This window comes from Oryzias latipes, chromosome 4 (assembly GCF_053564925.1).
Source record: "Oryzias latipes strain Hd-rR chromosome 4, Olatipes_Hd-rR_3.1".
NCBI lineage: Eukaryota > Metazoa > Chordata > Actinopteri > Beloniformes > Adrianichthyidae > Oryzias > Oryzias latipes.
In genome coordinates, this window is record NC_136240.1 from 29,085,425 (window position 1) to 29,108,512 (window position 23,088).

General features: G+C 40.8%; 1 protein-coding gene across 1 annotated transcript in view; it reads right to left on the reverse strand.

Annotated features, from left to right (window-relative positions):
- The window catches only part of naaladl2 (N-acetylated alpha-linked acidic dipeptidase like 2), a 520,425-nt gene that overhangs the window by 419,567 nt on the left and 77,770 nt on the right, over window positions 1-23,088 (reverse strand). The window contains exon 3 of the mRNA XM_020702830.3: window positions 20,440-20,478. The gene's annotated coding sequence lies outside the window, so the exon portion shown is untranslated. The remainder of the gene's footprint in view (window positions 1-20,439; window positions 20,479-23,088) is intronic.

Sequence of the window (23,088 nt, forward strand, 5' to 3'; positions counted from 1 at the left end):
ACTGCTCTGTTAAATTAAAAAAGTTTAAGTCCTACTAGTTGTCATACATCTATAGGAGTGTGAAATGTGTTCTTTACATTTGACCCACTCCCTGGGGAAGTGGTGAGCTGCAGCCACACACTTGAGAACTATTTGGTGGTTTAAGCCCCCAATCCATCCCCTTAATGCTAAGTGTCAAGCAGGGAGGCTTTGGGAGTCTTTGGTATGACTCAACCATGGATTTGAACTCACAACCTTCCAATCTCAAGGGGTTGTTTCAAGTTTCTCAAAGTCTCAAGTTCACACTGTGAAATTGAATTTCCAGTGAAAATTCAATGGAAACATGCGTACATTTATGTTTTCTCACTCTTTACAATTGAACATGCGTTGAAAGTTAAACCAGGTTGAACCGTCACTAATCAGGGACTCGGTTTTGATAGTGACATATGGATGGCATCCATTTAACTCACAGTAGTGCAGTTTGATAATTGATCATGAAAGAGACAACAATAATTGAAGTTGGTGCACGGACGCATATATATATATATATATATATATATATATATATATATATATATATATATATATATATATATATATAAAACACTAAGTATTTCACATGTTGGAATGGAGCTGTAAGAAAAAGAGCCAGTACCATTAAAGTTACTCTTCGGATCGTTAGCCTTAGAGACAAAGAAGCCCAAGCAAACGGCAAGGGGAACCATAATGAAGGAAGCTGTTAGTGGCTAAAAACAGCTCACTCTTGTAAATTTAGTAAATAGACATCCGTGTGTGCATTGGAGAGTGTGTATGTTTCTTTTCATGTGTGTGTCCTTCTTTCTGTGGCCCAAGTCCTTCATCTTGGCCCTGGCTCTTATTGACTATATTGGAGGCCATAAATCATTGTGTGTGACTGCAGGTTTGAGGGGAGTGTGTACAGCTCAGTGCCTATTGAGGTCTGAGTAGTAGAACACAGCAATCTCAACTTAGAGGGGCAAAAGAGCAAGCTTTGTGTGTGTAGGTGTGTGTGTATGTGTGTTCTTGTATTGGTGGGTGAGACAGAAAGAAAGAGAGCTGTGACAATACAGTAGTGTCCACTTTGGACAACAGGCCAAAAGACACAATGTAACTGAATGTTTCTGCTTTTACCCACAGTGATCCATTCTTGCACACATATACACTCTTCTTTGAGTTTGTCCATCTTCATATTCTTTGGCTCTTGTCGCAGTCACTCAAATAACAATTTTAGCCTAAAACATTCCGGTATATACTGTATATACATATACAAAAAAAACGCCCCTCTCACCCTCCGCGGGTGGTTTCTCCTCCAAGCTCGGGTCCTCTACCAGAGGCCTGGGAGCTTGAGGGTCCTGCGCAGTATCTTAGCTGTTCCTAGCACTGCGCTTTTCTGGACTGAGAGGTCTGAGGTCTTTCCAGGTATCTGTTGTAGCCACTCCTCCAGCTTGGGGGTTACTGCCCCGAGTGTTCCAATTACCACAGGCACCACTGTCACCTTCACTTTCCAGGCTTTCTCCAGTTCTTCTCTGAGTCCCTGGTATTTCTCCAGTTTCTCATGTTCCTTCTTCCTGATGTTTCCATCGCTTGGCACTGCCACATCCACCACAACGGCTTTCCTCTGTTCTTTATCCACCACTACAATGTCTGGTTGGTTTGCCATTACCATCCTATCAGTCTGGATCTGGAAGTCCCACAGGATCTTTGCCCTCTCATTCTCTACCACCTTCGGAGGTGTTTCCCATTTTGACCTTGGGGTTTCCAGTTCATATTCTGCACACATGTTCCTGTATATTATTCCAGCCACTTGATTGTGGCGCTCCATGTATGCTTTACCTGCCAGCATCTTACATCCTGCAGTTATGTGCTGGATTGTTTCAGGGGCCTCTTTGCACAGCCTACACCTTGGGTCTTGTCTGGTGTGGTAGATCTGAGCCTCTATCGCTCTGGTGCTCAGGGCTTGTTCCTGAGCTGCCAGGATGAGCGCTTCAGTACTGTCCTGTAGGCCAGCCCTTTCTAGCCATTGGTAGGACTTCTTGATATCAGCCACTTCAGTTATGGTCCGGTGGTACATCCCATGCAGGGGTTTGTCCTCCCATGAGGATCTGTCCTCCAGCACTGTGTCCTCTGCTCTCCATTGCCCGAGACATTCACTGAGCACACTGTCATTTGGGGCCTTGAGCTTGATGTACTCATGCATCTTGGATGTTTCATCCTGGATAGTGGCTTCTACACTCACTAGTCCTCTGCCTCCTTCCTTGCGGCTAGCATACAGTCTCAGTGTGCTGGATTTGGGATGGAACCCTCCATGCATGGTGAGGAGCTTTCGTGTTTTAACATCCGTGGTCTGTATCTCTTCCTTTGGCCATCTTATTATTCCTGCAGGGTATCTGATAACTGGCAGTGCGTAGCTGTTTATTGCCCGGGTCTTATTTTTGCCATTGAGTTGGCTTCTCAGGACTTGCCTCACTCGTTGGAGGTATTTAGCTGTTGCAGCTTTCCTTGTTGCCTGCTCCAGGTTGCCATTTGCCTGGGGAATTCCAAGGTACTTGTAACTGTCCTCGATGTCTGTTATTGTTCCTTCTGGGAGTGAGACCCCTCCTGTGTGGACTACCTTGCCTCTCTTTGTCACCATCCGGCTGCATTTCTCGAGCCCGAATGACATCCCAATGTCAGTACTGTAGATCCTGGTGGTGTGGATCAGGGAGTCAATGTCACGCTCGCTCTTAGCATATAGCTTGATGTCATCCATGTAGAGGAGGTGACTGATGTTGGCCCCATTTCTGAGTCGGTATCCATAGCCAGTCTTGTTGATTATTTGGCTGAGGGGGTTCAGACCTATGCACAACAGCAGTGGGGACAGAGCATCACCTTGGTATATCCCACATTTGATGGACACTTGTGCAAGTGGCTTCCCATTGGCTTCAAGGGTGGTTTTCCACAGCTTCATTGAGTTTCCTATGAAGGCTCTTAGAGTCCTGTTGATGTTGTACAGCTCCAAGCATTCAGTGATCCATGTGTGTGGCATTGAGTCATAGGCCTTCTTGTAATCAATCCAGGCTGTGCACAGGTTGGTGTGTCGTGACTTGCAGTCTTGGGCGACTGTTCTGTCGACCAGGAGTTGGTGTTTGGCTCCTCTGGAGTCTCTACCAATGCCCTTCTGTGTGTTACTCATGAATTGATCCATGTGCCTGTTTATCTTGGTTGCAATGATGCCTGACATGAGCTTCCATGTTGTGGACAGACAGGTTATTGGCCGGTAGTTGGATGGGATTGCACCCTTTGAGGGATCCTTCTGGATCAGGATCGTTCGCCCTTCCGTTAGCCATTCGGGGTGAGTCCCATCTCTAAGCAGCTGGTTCATTTGTGCTGCCAGGCGCTCGTGGAGTGCGGTAAGCTTCTTTAGCCAGTAGGCATGTGTCATGTCAGGGCCCGGTGCTGTCCAGTTCTTCATACCTGAGACTCTTTCTTGGATGTCGGCCACTGTGATGGTTACTGGATTCTGTTCAGGGAGGTTGCTATGTTCTTTTCTCAGAGAGACCAGCCACTGGGCATTGCTGTTATGTGCTGTCTCTTTCTCCCATATACTTTTCCAGTACTGTTCAGTTTCCAGCCTTGGTGGGTCTGCTCGGCTGTTTTGACCCTGCCACTGAGCGTACACTTTTGCAGGTTGAGTTGCGAAGAGCCTGTTTATTCGTCTGGCTTCATTGTCTCTTGTGTACCTCTTTAGGCGGCTGCTCAAGGCTAGGAGCCTTTGTTTGGCAGTTTCCAGTGCTTCAGGTATGGACATCTGGCTGTATCTCTTAGGTACTTGATTTCTCATTGTACCTCTTTGAGCCTCTGTCAGCTTACTCACATCCTTCCGAGTTGCCTTGATTTTGGCCTCTAACCGTTGCTTCCATGGTGGGTACTGTTTTCTTCCATGGTTGCTCTTATAGCCAAGCATCCCAAGGATCACTGCTGCTGAAGTGTAAACCAGTTCATTGGTTTCTGTGATGGTTGTGGTAGGAATTGCCCTCAATGCTTCATTCACAGTTTCCAGTAGACTTTCAGGCGGTACATCACTTAACCGTTGTAGCTGGTGTCGGGGTTGCCTAGTGTTAATTGTAGACATGATCTTGTCTTTCAGGTCAGTTGCTGCCTCGCTCAGTGTAATTGTGGTTGTTGGGGCTGTGTACCCAATCTCAGGGTGGGAGTGTGGTATAACCTCCTCTCTGACCTGTTGTTCTGGCTCTCCCGTGGCACTGTATTGTATTGCTTCAATCTCAAGTTGTGATAGGAGTTGCCGTTTGTGGATGTTAGAGCACTGGGCTACCAGTTGTTTGGCAGTTAGCCCTGATTGTGGGTTTCGAAGCATCCATTCATTCCACATTCTGGGTAACCCCTCTGGGTGGGATTACTTGAGTAGTAGCATTCTAACAGAACCTTGTTCTCACATCTAGTCCATTTCCGTCTTGTTCCAGTAGCCCACTTTCCATCAGGGTGCTCTGGTCCCTCAGCACCTGACGCAGACCTTGTTTGGCCGGGCGACGTCTAAGCCGGCATGGCATGTGGTTCATTGTCTTTCATGTTGTGCGGTAGGCGGTAGCGTTAAGGGTCTTGCCCAAGGACCCTCACTGGGTGATGTTAATTGCCCGTCATTGAGTCCTGCACCTTACCAACCGAGCTACCCAGCCGGTATATATATATATATATATATATATATATATATATATATATATATATATATATATATATATATATATATATATATATATATATATGTATATATATATATATGTTTCAATTCTCATGTTTTCCGTTTTCTCACTGCTGTATTTAACAATTCCTCATTTATTTCCTATACCACATGCTTTAGGGATTTATGAATGTTTCTGTCTACATTGTGTTTTCTTGTTTTTATCAGTTATTAAGCTTTCTTAAATGGCTTATATCAGATGTTATATGACTACATTTCTTTTGTCAAATAATGAATGATTTTGTATACAGTGTTTTTCGCTTATTCAGGGCTGTAAAGGACCAGAGACCCCCTCGAATAAGCAGAATCTGCAAATAGAGCTTCCTCCTTCATAAGTTAAATTTGAGATGGCATTTTCTTCCAAAAGAGGCAGGTTTCATTAGTCATTCATTTATCTGAATAATAATTTTTTTCAGCGACTATCTTCAGCCTTTTCAGGATATTTTCCATCTGCTATCAATTGTTTTCCACCAGGTGGAGTGAGATTGTCAGTGTTCGTGCATTTTTTCCATTTTCGAATGATTGCTCCAACAGTTAATCTCTTTTCATCAAGCTGCTTGTTTGTCCTTTGGTGGATTGGTGGTTCTCATTCTTGTTCAGGTGAACAATCTTATCGCTGGTGTCCTTCGACAGCTCTTTGGTCTTGGTTATATTGGAGAGGTCACAGTCCAACTGTCCAACGGTGTGGACAAGGGTATTTTATACAGATACCCACTTCAAACAGGTGAGATTAATACAGGCAAAACGTGGAGGATAGAAGAGCTTCTCGAAAAAGAAAGAACAGGTTTGTGAAGAACAGAATCTTTTGTAGGAACTAAATCCTCATTTTCTGCACCGTTATACAAATAAATTCTTGAAAATTAAATGTGCGATTTCCTGGATTATTTTATACATTCCGTCTCTATCATTTGAAGTCTACCTATAATGAATATTCAACACCTGCGGGAAAGCCTATTACTTTTCCCGACCGTATAGACCATTAGATTACAATTAGGACAATCTAGTGTAACTCGGATAATCTGGATTATATAGAATTATAAAAATAGAAATCAGTAATATTTTTTTTTTCTTAATGTTTTTTGTCTTTTTGTTGGGCCCAAAAACAATCACATGTGAACTTGTGCTCTATAAATAAACTTAAATTAAAACCTTAGCCAACAGTAAATCTGCCCACATACACTGGAAATTCACATAAACGTAACTATGAAGATTTGCCAAAAGTGCAGTGGGTTTTTACGTCTCCATGTTCTTTGACCCCGTCACCCCCCTGATGTGTCTGTCTTTTCTCAAGGGTGATGGATCACAGATAGTGGTGAACTGCATCTTACGTTAACTGCCCTCCATTAACATTTCTCATATCCCTGCTGGGGTGAGAAATCAAATGGAGCAGCCAAGCAGATGCTCTGAAGTCTGCCTCACTGCAGAAAGAGATCCAGATTCTTTCACCACAGGAAAAGAAAAGATTTGACATTTCAGCTATCCAGATCATTATGTGTCCATGGAGGTTTACAGAAAAGTCCAGAAAGGGCTGAAGGATCAGCTGCTGTTATTGAGTTAGGTCCATGTCACTTGAGTGACCTGTTTTCAATAAAGAAAAACATGGAGGAAGTTTCAGGACATTTTTTTCTTGGAATAGACAAAATGTTAAATTAAAATCTATGCTAAGTAAGTTGAATCTTCAACGCAAAGATTGATATTTTAAACTCTATTTAAAGTCAGTTAACAAATTGCAAATTATTAAAACAGCATCAAGTGAAAAAATAAAGTAGGTTAATAGATAGTAGATTCATGAAGTACTTAAAAAAAGCTATTTGCAACATCATGACCAGATATGTTTACTTTATTCCCAATTAGTCTGTGCTTTTTACGTACCCACTACTTCCAATCGATATTTTTGAAGTCATTTTCCCGCTGAAAGTTTCAGCTATGTTTATTCCTAAATGCTATTAGTGATGGGAGGAAGTTTTTGCTCAAAATGTCATCATAAATGACCCCATTCATCTTTTTCTTATACAAATCAGTCGATGTGTCCCCTTACAGAAAAACATCCCAAACATGATATTTCCACCCCCATGCTTCACAATGAGTATGGTCTTTTTAGAATATAAATCTGTAACTAAACTTCCTCCTTCAAACACGCAGAGTGGCATTTATGCCAAAGAATTTCAAAATCATTGTGTATGTGTGAAGAACATATCAGACCAATTATATTTTGAAGTGGGGCAATGGGTGGTGTTGGTGACTGTCAAATGCTTGTTTGCCTCACTGTTGAATAGTGTAGATGCTACTCCTGTTGTAGAAAAGATTCTTGGAGAGAAAAGTCCATGAAAAAAAAAAAAAAAATTAATAATGGATTTGGTGGAAAAATAATAATAATATTTTTCCACCAAAATGGGGGGGGGGGTGAACTTCCGTCTCCGGTCTTCCAGTTCTGGCTAATTAAGTCATGTCGTTGTCTGCAGCCAGGTCCTTTTGATAAGAACTGGTTCGCTCTAGAATTACCCCCCAGAAAAATAGCTCTATAGCATTCAAGTAGCCGTTTGGCTCAGATTAACTTTAACTATCAGATTCAAAAATAAAATATAAGTTGGATGTCTTAATGAAAGAGATAGTTTCTGCTTCTGGTCTGACATTACTGCTCTGTTAAATTAAAAAAGTTTAAGTCCTACTAGTTGTCATACATCTATAGGAGTGTGAAATGTGTTCTTTACATTTGACCCACTCCCTGGGGAAGTGGTGAGCTGCAGCCACACACTTGAGAACTATTTGGTGGTTTAAGCCCCCAATCCATCCCCTTAATGCTAAGTGTCAAGCAGGGAGGCTTTGGGAGTCTTTGGTATGACTCAACCATGGATTTGAACTCACAACCTTCCAATCTCAAGGGGTTGTTTCAAGTTTCTCAAAGTCTCAAGTTCACACTGTGAAATTGAATTTCCAGTGAAAATTCAATGGAAACATGCGTACATTTATGTTTTCTCACTCTTTACAATTGAACATGCGTTGAAAGTTAAACCAGGTTGAACCGTCACTAATCAGGGACTCGGTTTTGATAGTGACATATGGATGGCATCCATTTAACTCACAGTAGTGCAGTTTGATAATTGATCATGAAAGAGACAACAATAATTGAAGTTGGTGCACGGACGCATATATATATATATATATATATATATATATATATATATATATATATATATATATATATATATATATATATAAAACACTAAGTATTTCACATGTTGGAATGGAGCTGTAAGAAAAAGAGCCAGTACCATTAAAGTTACTCTTCGGATCGTTAGCCTTAGAGACAAAGAAGCCCAAGCAAACGGCAAGGGGAACCATAATGAAGGAAGCTGTTAGTGGCTAAAAACAGCTCACTCTTGTAAATTTAGTAAATAGACATCCGTGTGTGCATTGGAGAGTGTGTATGTTTCTTTTCATGTGTGTGTCCTTCTTTCTGTGGCCCAAGTCCTTCATCTTGGCCCTGGCTCTTATTGACTATATTGGAGGCCATAAATCATTGTGTGTGACTGCAGGTTTGAGGGGAGTGTGTACAGCTCAGTGCCTATTGAGGTCTGAGTAGTAGAACACAGCAATCTCAACTTAGAGGGGCAAAAGAGCAAGCTTTGTGTGTGTAGGTGTGTGTGTATGTGTGTTCTTGTATTGGTGGGTGAGACAGAAAGAAAGAGAGCTGTGACAATACAGTAGTGTCCACTTTGGACAACAGGCCAAAAGACACAATGTAACTGAATGTTTCTGCTTTTACCCACAGTGATCCATTCTTGCACACATATACACTCTTCTTTGAGTTTGTCCATCTTCATATTCTTTGGCTCTTGTCGCAGTCACTCAAATAACAATTTTAGCCTAAAACATTCCGGTATATACTGTATATACATATACAAAAAAAACGCCCCTCTCACCCTCCGCGGGTGGTTTCTCCTCCAAGCTCGGGTCCTCTACCAGAGGCCTGGGAGCTTGAGGGTCCTGCGCAGTATCTTAGCTGTTCCTAGCACTGCGCTTTTCTGGACTGAGAGGTCTGAGGTCTTTCCAGGTATCTGTTGTAGCCACTCCTCCAGCTTGGGGGTTACTGCCCCGAGTGTTCCAATTACCACAGGCACCACTGTCACCTTCACTTTCCAGGCTTTCTCCAGTTCTTCTCTGAGTCCCTGGTATTTCTCCAGTTTCTCATGTTCCTTCTTCCTGATGTTTCCATCGCTTGGCACTGCCACATCCACCACAACGGCTTTCCTCTGTTCTTTATCCACCACTACAATGTCTGGTTGGTTTGCCATTACCATCCTATCAGTCTGGATCTGGAAGTCCCACAGGATCTTTGCCCTCTCATTCTCTACCACCTTCGGAGGTGTTTCCCATTTTGACCTTGGGGTTTCCAGTTCATATTCTGCACACATGTTCCTGTATATTATTCCAGCCACTTGATTGTGGCGCTCCATGTATGCTTTACCTGCCAGCATCTTACATCCTGCAGTTATGTGCTGGATTGTTTCAGGGGCCTCTTTGCACAGCCTACACCTTGGGTCTTGTCTGGTGTGGTAGATCTGAGCCTCTATCGCTCTGGTGCTCAGGGCTTGTTCCTGAGCTGCCAGGATGAGCGCTTCAGTACTGTCCTGTAGGCCAGCCCTTTCTAGCCATTGGTAGGACTTCTTGATATCAGCCACTTCAGTTATGGTCCGGTGGTACATCCCATGCAGGGGTTTGTCCTCCCATGAGGATCTGTCCTCCAGCACTGTGTCCTCTGCTCTCCATTGCCCGAGACATTCACTGAGCACACTGTCATTTGGGGCCTTGAGCTTGATGTACTCATGCATCTTGGATGTTTCATCCTGGATAGTGGCTTCTACACTCACTAGTCCTCTGCCTCCTTCCTTGCGGCTAGCATACAGTCTCAGTGTGCTGGATTTGGGATGGAACCCTCCATGCATGGTGAGGAGCTTTCGTGTTTTAACATCCGTGGTCTGTATCTCTTCCTTTGGCCATCTTATTATTCCTGCAGGGTATCTGATAACTGGCAGTGCGTAGCTGTTTATTGCCCGGGTCTTATTTTTGCCATTGAGTTGGCTTCTCAGGACTTGCCTCACTCGTTGGAGGTATTTAGCTGTTGCAGCTTTCCTTGTTGCCTGCTCCAGGTTGCCATTTGCCTGGGGAATTCCAAGGTACTTGTAACTGTCCTCGATGTCTGTTATTGTTCCTTCTGGGAGTGAGACCCCTCCTGTGTGGACTACCTTGCCTCTCTTTGTCACCATCCGGCTGCATTTCTCGAGCCCGAATGACATCCCAATGTCAGTACTGTAGATCCTGGTGGTGTGGATCAGGGAGTCAATGTCACGCTCGCTCTTAGCATATAGCTTGATGTCATCCATGTAGAGGAGGTGACTGATGTTGGCCCCATTTCTGAGTCGGTATCCATAGCCAGTCTTGTTGATTATTTGGCTGAGGGGGTTCAGACCTATGCACAACAGCAGTGGGGACAGAGCATCACCTTGGTATATCCCACATTTGATGGACACTTGTGCAAGTGGCTTCCCATTGGCTTCAAGGGTGGTTTTCCACAGCTTCATTGAGTTTCCTATGAAGGCTCTTAGAGTCCTGTTGATGTTGTACAGCTCCAAGCATTCAGTGATCCATGTGTGTGGCATTGAGTCATAGGCCTTCTTGTAATCAATCCAGGCTGTGCACAGGTTGGTGTGTCGTGACTTGCAGTCTTGGGCGACTGTTCTGTCGACCAGGAGTTGGTGTTTGGCTCCTCTGGAGTCTCTACCAATGCCCTTCTGTGTGTTACTCATGAATTGATCCATGTGCCTGTTTATCTTGGTTGCAATGATGCCTGACATGAGCTTCCATGTTGTGGACAGACAGGTTATTGGCCGGTAGTTGGATGGGATTGCACCCTTTGAGGGATCCTTCTGGATCAGGATCGTTCGCCCTTCCGTTAGCCATTCGGGGTGAGTCCCATCTCTAAGCAGCTGGTTCATTTGTGCTGCCAGGCGCTCGTGGAGTGCGGTAAGCTTCTTTAGCCAGTAGGCATGTGTCATGTCAGGGCCCGGTGCTGTCCAGTTCTTCATACCTGAGACTCTTTCTTGGATGTCGGCCACTGTGATGGTTACTGGATTCTGTTCAGGGAGGTTGCTATGTTCTTTTCTCAGAGAGACCAGCCACTGGGCATTGCTGTTATGTGCTGTCTCTTTCTCCCATATACTTTTCCAGTACTGTTCAGTTTCCAGCCTTGGTGGGTCTGCTCGGCTGTTTTGACCCTGCCACTGAGCGTACACTTTTGCAGGTTGAGTTGCGAAGAGCCTGTTTATTCGTCTGGCTTCATTGTCTCTTGTGTACCTCTTTAGGCGGCTGCTCAAGGCTAGGAGCCTTTGTTTGGCAGTTTCCAGTGCTTCAGGTATGGACATCTGGCTGTATCTCTTAGGTACTTGATTTCTCATTGTACCTCTTTGAGCCTCTGTCAGCTTACTCACATCCTTCCGAGTTGCCTTGATTTTGGCCTCTAACCGTTGCTTCCATGGTGGGTACTGTTTTCTTCCATGGTTGCTCTTATAGCCAAGCATCCCAAGGATCACTGCTGCTGAAGTGTAAACCAGTTCATTGGTTTCTGTGATGGTTGTGGTAGGAATTGCCCTCAATGCTTCATTCACAGTTTCCAGTAGACTTTCAGGCGGTACATCACTTAACCGTTGTAGCTGGTGTCGGGGTTGCCTAGTGTTAATTGTAGACATGATCTTGTCTTTCAGGTCAGTTGCTGCCTCGCTCAGTGTAATTGTGGTTGTTGGGGCTGTGTACCCAATCTCAGGGTGGGAGTGTGGTATAACCTCCTCTCTGACCTGTTGTTCTGGCTCTCCCGTGGCACTGTATTGTATTGCTTCAATCTCAAGTTGTGATAGGAGTTGCCGTTTGTGGATGTTAGAGCACTGGGCTACCAGTTGTTTGGCAGTTAGCCCTGATTGTGGGTTTCGAAGCATCCATTCATTCCACATTCTGGGTAACCCCTCTGGGTGGGATTACTTGAGTAGTAGCATTCTAACAGAACCTTGTTCTCACATCTAGTCCATTTCCGTCTTGTTCCAGTAGCCCACTTTCCATCAGGGTGCTCTGGTCCCTCAGCACCTGACGCAGACCTTGTTTGGCCGGGCGACGTCTAAGCCGGCATGGCATGTGGTTCATTGTCTTTCATGTTGTGCGGTAGGCGGTAGCGTTAAGGGTCTTGCCCAAGGACCCTCACTGGGTGATGTTAATTGCCCGTCATTGAGTCCTGCACCTTACCAACCGAGCTACCCAGCCGGTATATATATATATATATATATATATATATATATATATATATATATATATATATATATATATATATATATATATATATGTATATATATATATATGTTTCAATTCTCATGTTTTCCGTTTTCTCACTGCTGTATTTAACAATTCCTCATTTATTTCCTATACCACATGCTTTAGGGATTTATGAATGTTTCTGTCTACATTGTGTTTTCTTGTTTTTATCAGTTATTAAGCTTTCTTAAATGGCTTATATCAGATGTTATATGACTACATTTCTTTTGTCAAATAATGAATGATTTTGTATACAGTGTTTTTCGCTTATTCAGGGCTGTAAAGGACCAGAGACCCCCTCGAATAAGCAGAATCTGCAAATAGAGCTTCCTCCTTCATAAGTTAAATTTGAGATGGCATTTTCTTCCAAAAGAGGCAGGTTTCATTAGTCATTCATTTATCTGAATAATAATTTTTTTCAGCGACTATCTTCAGCCTTTTCAGGATATTTTCCATCTGCTATCAATTGTTTTCCACCAGGTGGAGTGAGATTGTCAGTGTTCGTGCATTTTTTCCATTTTCGAATGATTGCTCCAACAGTTAATCTCTTTTCATCAAGCTGCTTGTTTGTCCTTTGGTGGATTGGTGGTTCTCATTCTTGTTCAGGTGAACAATCTTATCGCTGGTGTCCTTCGACAGCTCTTTGGTCTTGGTTATATTGGAGAGGTCACAGTCCAACTGTCCAACGGTGTGGACAAGGGTATTTTATACAGATACCCACTTCAAACAGGTGAGATTAATACAGGCAAAACGTGGAGGATAGAAGAGCTTCTCGAAAAAGAAAGAACAGGTTTGTGAAGAACAGAATCTTTTGTAGGAACTAAATCCTCATTTTCTGCACCGTTATACAAATAAATTCTTGAAAATTAAATGTGCGATTTCCTGGATTATTTTATACATTCCGTCTCTATCATTTGAAGTCTACCTATAATGAATATTCAACACCTGCGGGAAAGCCTATTACTTTTCCCGACCGTATAGACCATTAGATTACAATTAGGACAATCTAGTGTAACTCGGATAATCTGGATTATATAGAATTATAAAAATAGAAATCAGTAATATTTTTTTTTTCTTAATGTTTTTTGTCTTTTTGTTGGGCCCAAAAACAATCACATGTGAACTTGTGCTCTATAAATAAACTTAAATTAAAACCTTAGCCAACAGTAAATCTGCCCACATACACTGGAAATTCACATAAACGTAACTATGAAGATTTGCCAAAAGTGCAGTGGGTTTTTACGTCTCCATGTTCTTTGACCCCGTCACCCCCCTGATGTGTCTGTCTTTTCTCAAGGGTGATGGATCACAGATAGTGGTGAACTGCATCTTACGTTAACTGCCCTCCATTAACATTTCTCATATCCCTGCTGGGGTGAGAAATCAAATGGAGCAGCCAAGCAGATGCTCTGAAGTCTGCCTCACTGCAGAAAGAGATCCAGATTCTTTCACCACAGGAAAAGAAAAGATTTGACATTTCAGCTATCCAGATCATTATGTGTCCATGGAGGTTTACAGAAAAGTCCAGAAAGGGCTGAAGGATCAGCTGCTGTTATTGAGTTAGGTCCATGTCACTTGAGTGACCTGTTTTCAATAAAGAAAAACATGGAGGAAGTTTCAGGACATTTTTTTCTTGGAATAGACAAAATGTTAAATTAAAATCTATGCTAAGTAAGTTGAATCTTCAACGCAAAGATTGATATTTTAAACTCTATTTAAAGTCAGTTAACAAATTGCAAATTATTAAAACAGCATCAAGTGAAAAAATAAAGTAGGTTAATAGATAGTAGATTCATGAAGTACTTAAAAAAAGCTATTTGCAACATCATGACCAGATATGTTTACTTTATTCCCAATTAGTCTGTGCTTTTTACGTACCCACTACTTCCAATCGATATTTTTGAAGTCATTTTCCCGCTGAAAGTTTCAGCTATGTTTATTCCTAAATGCTATTAGTGATGGGAGGAAGTTTTTGCTCAAAATGTCATCATAAATGACCCCATTCATCTTTTTCTTATACAAATCAGTCGATGTGTCCCCTTACAGAAAAACATCCCAAACATGATATTTCCACCCCCATGCTTCACAATGAGTATGGTCTTTTTAGAATATAAATCTGTAACTAAACTTCCTCCTTCAAACACGCAGAGTGGCATTTATGCCAAAGAATTTCAAAATCATTGTGTATGTGTGAAGAACATATCAGACCAATTATATTTTGAAGTGGGGCAATGGGTGGTGTTGGTGACTGTCAAATGCTTGTTTGCCTCACTGTTGAATAGTGTAGATGCTACTCCTGTTGTAGAAAAGATTCTTGGAGAGAAAAGTCCATGAAAAAAAAAAAAAAAATTAAAAAGCCGTGACCTTCTGCAGCTCTGGGGTTTATATTATCTGTGCTATTTATCAAGCTGATTAGAGAGACATAACATTTCACAGAACTGTCTTTGTGGTTCTTCCCTGGATATGTAATGCAATTGTGTTTGTTTTGTCGCACTTGCAACAGTAGACTTGATTTTCCAGCAGTGAGCACAAGCTTTTAACTCAGACAAGAACATGAACTTTTGACCTCGGCCTTCTCAAAAGAGGATAAAATTAAGCATTAGAAGGATAAACATTACATTTCTATCAGACGACCCCACCCTGTAGCCCTGACCCCAGTCATTATAAAGTTCTTCGAGATGATCTTTCCCAAGTACTTCAAGTATGTAATCCTTGGTGCCCTGGACAGCCTTCAGTTTGTCTAGAGGGCGAGACGTCTTTTGGAAGGCTTACCTGCTGCATCTGAACACCTATAAGGACGTATGTACAGCTTTTAATTGTTCTTTTGAACAAGCTGGCCCAAAAGTTCTACAATTTGAGATTTAGCATCACACTGGTTCTGGATCATGAAATTTCTTACTAAAAGGTTCAATCTGGTGAGGATAGGTGAGCTGTCAGCTTCCCTTCTTTTTGACTCATGCATTGTTGTATTCTTGGTTCTGACCTTTTCCTTCATGGTCACAAATGACTTCTCTTACCCAGCAAACTTAGGTTTGAAGTTTGGACAGCACAGAAAACCACACTACAGGGGTGTGTCAAATGTCTAACAATAGTAAAACCAACTAGAGATAGGTCAATAATCTAACTCATTATTGCTCCAGGAATAATCTTATAATGTTCAGGTTGATAGCTGAAGCATCAACGTAAGTATCATAGCCTATTATCTGTTTCGCACTACATATAGATCTTATTCTAAGTCTTTTTATTTAATTTATGAACATATGAAAAAGACATGTAACTTTATAAGGAAATGAGAAGACCCTAGTTTAAATCCAAGTTGGGACCTTTCTTTCTGGAGTTTGCATGTTCTCTCCATCTGTGTGGGTTTTCTCTGGGCACTCTGGCTTCCTCACACTGTCCAAAAACATGCTTCATAGGTTGATTGGTGACTCTAAATTGTCCCTATGGGTGTGACTGAGAGTGTGTATGAGTACCTGGTTGTGTGGCCCCGTGACAGGCTGGCAACCTTTCCAGGGTGTACCCTGCCTTTGCTCAACTGTGGACAAGTTAGTTGCAGCAGCCCCATAACCCTTAAAGGGATATAGTGGGTTAATTAGATGGATGGATGTAACTTTATTATTGCCCCATACCAATGGTTTGATTTCCTGTGAAGTAGCCAGTAGGGACTGATAGTGAAGTTCACTAGATACCTTTTTAGGGGTTTTACATATAGGGATTTATATTATTTTGTTTTTTGGTGTGTGCAAGAAAGTCACAACCAAGCCCAAAGAGGGTGTGTCTTGATCAAAACATTATCCTCCAGATTTCCATTATATATATAACTAAGTCACAGTAGATAATTAGTCAGCTTACTGCATTTACTGACAAATTAGCTCAAAGTAGATTCAACAAATTTTAATACAATTTCTAATTAATCAATCATACACATTTTAACTGTATTGAAATTAGAATGTGGGTGAATAGGTATCTGTAATTTTTAAGGACTATCAATATTAAACTTTTGCTATCGGTTGTCTATGTACAATGTGTATGATTCCAGATGCTAACCTGAGAAATTTTTGCACCTCCATGTTTTTTCCTAATAAGTATCCTGCTGTTTTTATAGCAAGTTTGTTTTTCTCTGTTTGCTTGGAAGATTTTTATTTTTTATTTTTATTGTTGTGGGAAAGCCTTTTTTTTATCTTTCACTCCGATGTTGCTATGCAACTCATTTGTTTTTCCTTTAAACCCAGCCAACCTCCTTACAAACAAAAAATAAACCAACTTGGAGACAGTTTATAGGTGCAAAAGTTAACATACAAAATGGATTTCATATATCATGTTTTAATGTTTCATGAATAGCATTTGATTGGTAAATAAGATAGAACATGTTTTATTTATTTATTTTGCATGAAGCTGTGCTTTTGCAACATAAATATTGAGTGAATCAGTCTTCTTTTGAAACAAAATTATTTTAGAAGTAAACACCAAAAGTGTATGTACTATGATCTTTGGTGTTTTCTGATGGGTCTGCACACACAGAAGAGGTTCAACGGCAGACAGTACAAAAAAGAGGGTGGAAGGTGTAAAAGGAAGGTACTACTGTGGGATTACAGGGTAAATTAAACTGTGTTCCAGTCCAAATCCTTGACTTGTTTTGGGCTTTTATGCTGTTGATGTGCAGCAGTTCAGACATTTTCTGTAATTTGTAAAACGGCAGTGCATAATGCATGAGGAAAACATCTGACTAGAATCATCAAGCAGTCAGATTTAATAGAAAAAAAATGATAAAAGATGCAGTACAAGCAAAAATGTCTTAGAAAAAAAAAGAGAGAGAGTAATGAAAGGGGACTCTTTAAACAAAAATAGATTAGGGGTTAAAAACAGGGATACCTGTCTCTATGTAGACGTGGGGGGCAGTTTAAATAGCTTGAAGCTATGTTCACACTGCCCACATTTGATTTCAATGAAAAGGCTATATAAAATGCATTTCATGCTTCCACGTTCAAAACTCTCGCCTTCATGCGTCGCTACGCAAGTTTCTACGACCATTTTTGGGCTCTGCGTACTTTGAATGTGCACTGAAAGGTAAGCCAAGTTGAACTTTTACCAATCAGGGACTCAGATTTGGTAGTGACGTATGGATGACGTCTCTTTCAATTCATGAAAGTATTAACCGTTTGCCAATTGATCATGAAAGAGAAATTAATAATTGCGGTTTGTGCCTGGCTGGAATTCTATGGCACCAAGTCTTTCAAATATTGGAATAGAGCTGTGAAAGAAAAAAGCCTGGAGCAACATAGATTTGCATTGCTTTGACATTTCACACAAAGCCTCTTCCACCTGCAGGTGGCAGACATGCGCTAGTATAGGGTAGCAACAGTCCAGTGTGAACACTATGCTAATGCCCCTGGAGTTAGCATGAACGTAGCATGAAATTTATAGTTGTTATTGATTAAACTAATGTATAATCTGAATGTTACTAATAAGACATGTTCAAATGGAGTTGGCATACAAATAAACACAAATAAAATACACCATCTTAATATCTATTAAAAAGAGAACAGCAGAATATAACTGAGTAGTAGTGAGTACCATGCCTCTTTATTCACATATACTCCTGTCAGGCATCATAGTAGCTAAACTATGCCGGTACAAGACTTAATGCTTGAGCACAGCTCAAAAGGGCACTGGAAACAACAAAACGATGTCAAAGGAATCACTCCAGACAAGGATGAGGCTGCCCCATCTGAGAGTCACTTGGACTGAATTCAAGAATCTGACAGCTAAGTGCAGTTACAGGAAACCTTCGATGAATGCCAACTCTGAGGCCAATGCACAGTCGACAACCCACACACTCATTGGTTGAATGCTGTAAAGCATTCAACCCTTTGTTTTCCTGTTTCTCTTTATTTATTATTATTATAGTATCTTCCGCCGTTTTTTGGCGTTTAACTACTTCTACAATTTTTAACCTATTTTAACCATTCTACTTTTAAAATGTTCATCTCTTTCATCTTATTTCTGCTATGACTTTTGGTTTTTCAAATCCTTTTACTTTTTAAGATATTCCAGGTTTTCCGGGAATTTTTGCTCCATTGAAATACATGGAGAATTTTTCGTTCAGAAGTTCACAGTTAAACTCCTTCTACAATTTTTCACCTATTTTAACCGTTCGACTATGAAAATGTTCAGCTCTTTCATCTTATTCTAGCTATGACATTTTGGTCCTTCAAATCTTTGAACTTTTCCAGATATTCCCGGATATTCCCAGATTTTCCAATGTTTTTGCTCCATTAGCCACACCTTTGCTTCTTTAAACAATTGTAACTTTAACATTCTTTTGGCTAGAGACACCGTTCAAATATTGAAATGTTCACAAGGTTTTGGACTTCAACATAAGGCTCAAAATTATTATGGGATGGCAACACCACCTACAGTTTGGCGGCCATTTTGTGCCAAAATGTGAGGCAATTTTAAACTTCTTCAAACTTTCACCTATTTTTACCATTCTACTATTACAATGTTCAACCCTTTCAGCTTATTCCTTTCAGCTATGACTTTTGGTCCTTCAAATCCTTGAACTTTTCCAGATATTCCCGGATATTCCCAGATTTTCCAATCTTTTGCTCCATTGGCCACACCTTTGCTTCTTTAAACAATTGTAACTTTAACATTCTTTTGGCTAGAGACACCATTCAAATATTGAAATGTTCACAAGGTTTTGGACTTCAACATAAGGTTCAAAATTATTATGGGATGGCAACACCACCTACAGTTTGGCGGCCATTTTGTGCCAAAATGTGAGGCAATTTTAAACTTCTTCAAACTTTCACCTATTTTTACCATTCTACTATTACAATGTTCAACCTTTTCAGCTTATTCCTTTCAGCTATGACTTTTGGTCCTTCAAATCCTTGAACTTTTCCAGATATTCCCGGATATTCCCAGATTTTCCAATCTTTTTGCTCCATTGGCCACACCTTTGCTTCCTTAAACAATTGTAACTTTAACATTCTTTTGGCTAGAGACACCGTTCAAATATTGAAATGTTCACAAGGTTTTGGACTTCAACATAAAGTTCAAAATTATTATGGGATGGCAACACCACCTACAGTTTGGCGGCCATTTTGTGCCAAAATGTGAGGCAGTTTTAAACTTCTTCAAACTTTCACGTATTTTAATCCTTCTACTATTACAATGTTCAACCCTTTCAGCTTATTCCTTTCAGCTACGACTTTTAGTCTTTCAAATCTTTGAACTTTTCAAGATATTCCAAGATTTTCCAGGATTTTCCAAGATTTTTGCTTCATTTAAATACATGTAGAATCCTTGAAAACCTTTGTTGCTTTCAAGCATTATAACTTTAACAAGCTTTCAGCTAGAGGCACCGTTCAAACATTGAAATGCTCACAAGGCTTTGGACTTCAACATACGTTTTGAAATTATTATGGGATGGCAACACAACCTACTGTTTGGTGGGCATTTTTTGACAAAATCTGAAGCAAATGTTGCAATAAACTTCATCCATGGCTGGAACTGAACATATTGAAATTCACTGGATCTGGACATATAAGGAATGTGGGCGTGGTTAGCAAACAAAGCTCATTGCTAAGGACGTCCAAAAGTTTACTTTTTCCGATTCATCTGAAACCGACGTTGATTTGTTCCTCATCTCCAGGCGACCCAAACATAAAATGGTTGCTATGGAGATAAAATCAATAGAAAAGCCGCCATTTTGAAAAGAGTGGATTTTCTATCAACTTAGAACATGTAGCTTTTACCAATATAATATTCTCAAACAACGTGTTTTTTGGAGTCAGTTGATGATGCTGATTCCAATGCTAGTTTTTTTAGCCATTTTAGCAACATCTTCAAATTTTCAACAATTCAGCCATTTTTTCAACAATTTCAGCTTTCATGCTTAAGTCCTACAAATTTTGACCTATTTCAGCCATTCTACTATTACAATGTTCAACTTTTTCAGCTTATTCCTGCTAGGACTTTTGCACCTTTAACTTTTCATGGTTCTTCCAGTACAGTTGAGCCATTTCTTCAGCTAATTCAGCTTTCATTCAGCAGTACAGCATTCAACCCTGCATTTTCTTCTGGAAATGCAGCTCCTTCTAGTTGTTTTAGTCATCCTGCTGAACTGATCTAAACCTAAGGCAAAGGTTGCATTTAATATAACTAAATGGTCATATTCATTTAAGAATTGAAACAGAGAAAATCAGTAAAACTAATGTAAATAAAAAATCTTCTTCATAAGTGTCTCAAGCACAAACTGCTGGTACATGTCAATGCTTTGTCTCTTCCCTATTATTTTACTGTCACAGACAGCTGTGCACCTGAAAAAAGTGTTTGTTACTCACAGCTAATGTCCTGGTTCAGGATCCTGTGTTTCCAATAGCCTGAAAAAATAAGAAAGGTAATTAAAAGGTAAGAAGAGATGCAAGTGTTAGGAAACGTCTACGTTTTTAATGCTGTCAAAACTCCTCTTTCTTATTTAAGCATCAAAAGCAGCTCTTCCAGGAGTCCAGAGAGAATCTTGGATGGAATATCAATAGAATAATTTACAGATTCTCTTCTCAGCGTCTCTGTCCCTCCCCCTTCTGAGAATGAACTTTTTGTATGACTTTTCGCACTGCACCACTGACTGCTCTCTAAAAGCACAGATGAGAGCTGAAAGGGAGCTTATGCTAGAGAATGCAAACATTCAACAAAGTGGTTTAATGTACTTTTTTTTCCTCAGTCTCCCTGTGCCGGTCCCTCTTTTGAGAGTTTCTCAGAAGACAGCTTGGTGTTTTATACTTAGAAATGATGATTATTTGGCATGATTTCCACCATCTTCAACTGAAATTCATTTAATCTCTCTTAAGGTCATGATGGGCTTTTTTAGGAAGATACATAGACTTTTATTCTTCTTCTTTATAGACAAACACACAGAATAACATGAAGCCAAGCTGTGTGCTTTGAATGGGTTTTAACAAGAGTCAACATGAGATTAGATGGAAGTCAATAAAGTCTCTAAAACACCAGGAAGTCTCTAAATGTACTTACAGTTACCCTTTTAAGAACAGGCTGTTTGAGGGTGAAAGAAGCTACATTTAGAATCACTTTAGCCCTTAGCATTCTCATTGGTGTATTTGTTTAAGCTGAGACTGTACACATGTCAGCAACCATTGTCTGTTAATGTGCCTAATTGACAACATAAATTTGAAAACAGCTAAAAACTGAAAGCAAAAAAAAAAGGCAGATTCCATCATAGAAACACAAACAGGCGAGATAAAAAAAAAGAGCCAATTTTTTAGCCTAGACTAATTAATTGTTTTTTGTCGCTCACCTTTTGGCATATCAGGAGTCTACAGCAAATCGGCTGTCATTGAGTCACAATTTCTATCCCGGATGCCATTCCTGATACAACCCTGTGTTTTATCCAGGCTGGGGGATTGGCACAGGGAGACACAAACTTGGCCTCCCTTGTGGCTACGATGCTATGTAGTTAGGCAGCAGCTTGAAGGGTCTTGTCCAAGTACCCCCACATTGAATGAAGCTCATCCCGCCCACTGGGAAACAAAGACTGGTTCCCCATAAACCAGTCCTACATGTAGCTAAATGAGCCATCCAGTCGCTTGTCTGTTACATTGTTACCTTTACATTGCCAAAAGATGTGACTGAAGTTTTGTGAATCAGCTCCCCTAGAACAGACACTACCATATTATTTCAGTTCTTGTTGTACCCTAAAATTGCTAAGAATGGACATTAGAACTTGTTTAAAAAAAGGCAGCATGGAATGCATAAGCAGTAATGAAAGCTACCAAACTACTTCAGCGTCAGCGAGGCAAGTGCAGCCAAGTGTTACGACTTTTTTTTAGGTTTTTATTTATATTTAGGGTTTGACTTTCTAATGTGGGAGTTTAATTAAGTATAGCCAAAGACAACATGTGAGAACTCTGCTCCCTCCCAAAATGAGCAACTGCCCTACCAGCTCAACACCTCTTGAGCCGGATCTGACACATTATCTATGAGAGTCTCCCAAAACACATTTAAACTAACCCAACAACAAAAATGACGTGGACCTAAACCACATAATAACATCTTATTTCCTTCTCTGGTAAAGGATCGGGTTGTTGCATTCAAACTCTGGTCTTTTGTGTGTGCCACCCTCACACACACGCCATTTCCTCTCTATTTGCCGTGACCTGAACCATGCCGTAATTTACCCTTCAGTTCAGATGCCTCATTTCTGACATGGCTCAGCTTTTCCTGGAATTGCAGCTGCAGTGTAATTGATGCTTTTTTTAAAACCTTTTTTTATATGGTGGTGACATTTCAGAGAAAACAAGCTTGAAATGAACTTTCTATCTACAGCAAGACCTCTTTGCACCCCAGGCAATAATTCATTACCTTTGAGCATTAGGTTGGGTTCTTTGGCTACCCCTTATTTTGTTGAATTCCTGGTACTTGCATGGAGTAAACAATCTGCTCATGAATGCCACCATCACATAAGACCAAGGAACTCAATGGGCCATTCAAAAGGGAGATAAGGAGGATATCCAACTTCATAACCTTCAATAGGGCTACTGTTGAACACACTCAGCTTGGAGTTATTGGGTCCCTACATCTCATCGGAGCTGTCATAGACAACTGACAATTCTAACCTACTCAAGAAGATCAATCAACACCTTTTCTATCAGAGGCGGCTGGGGAAACACCACCATCTCCACCAATGCAAATTGTAAAGTTGCAAAGTCGAAAGCATCCTAATCAGCTGTGCCACAGTCCACAGCAGGTGGTGAAACTGCATATAAAAGACTCCGCTTCCAGCCATGGATAAAATAAAATGATAACACAAACTGCCTTTAGCCTGCAGCATCTGCCTAGACTCCTCACCTTTGACACATACTCTTTATCCCTTTTCCACACTTCTGGAGCCTGAGGACCAAGACCAGCAAACTCAGAAAACCCTTTTTCCCCAGAGCCGTGTTCCCACTGAACTCTGGCTCACTAACTCATTTCTG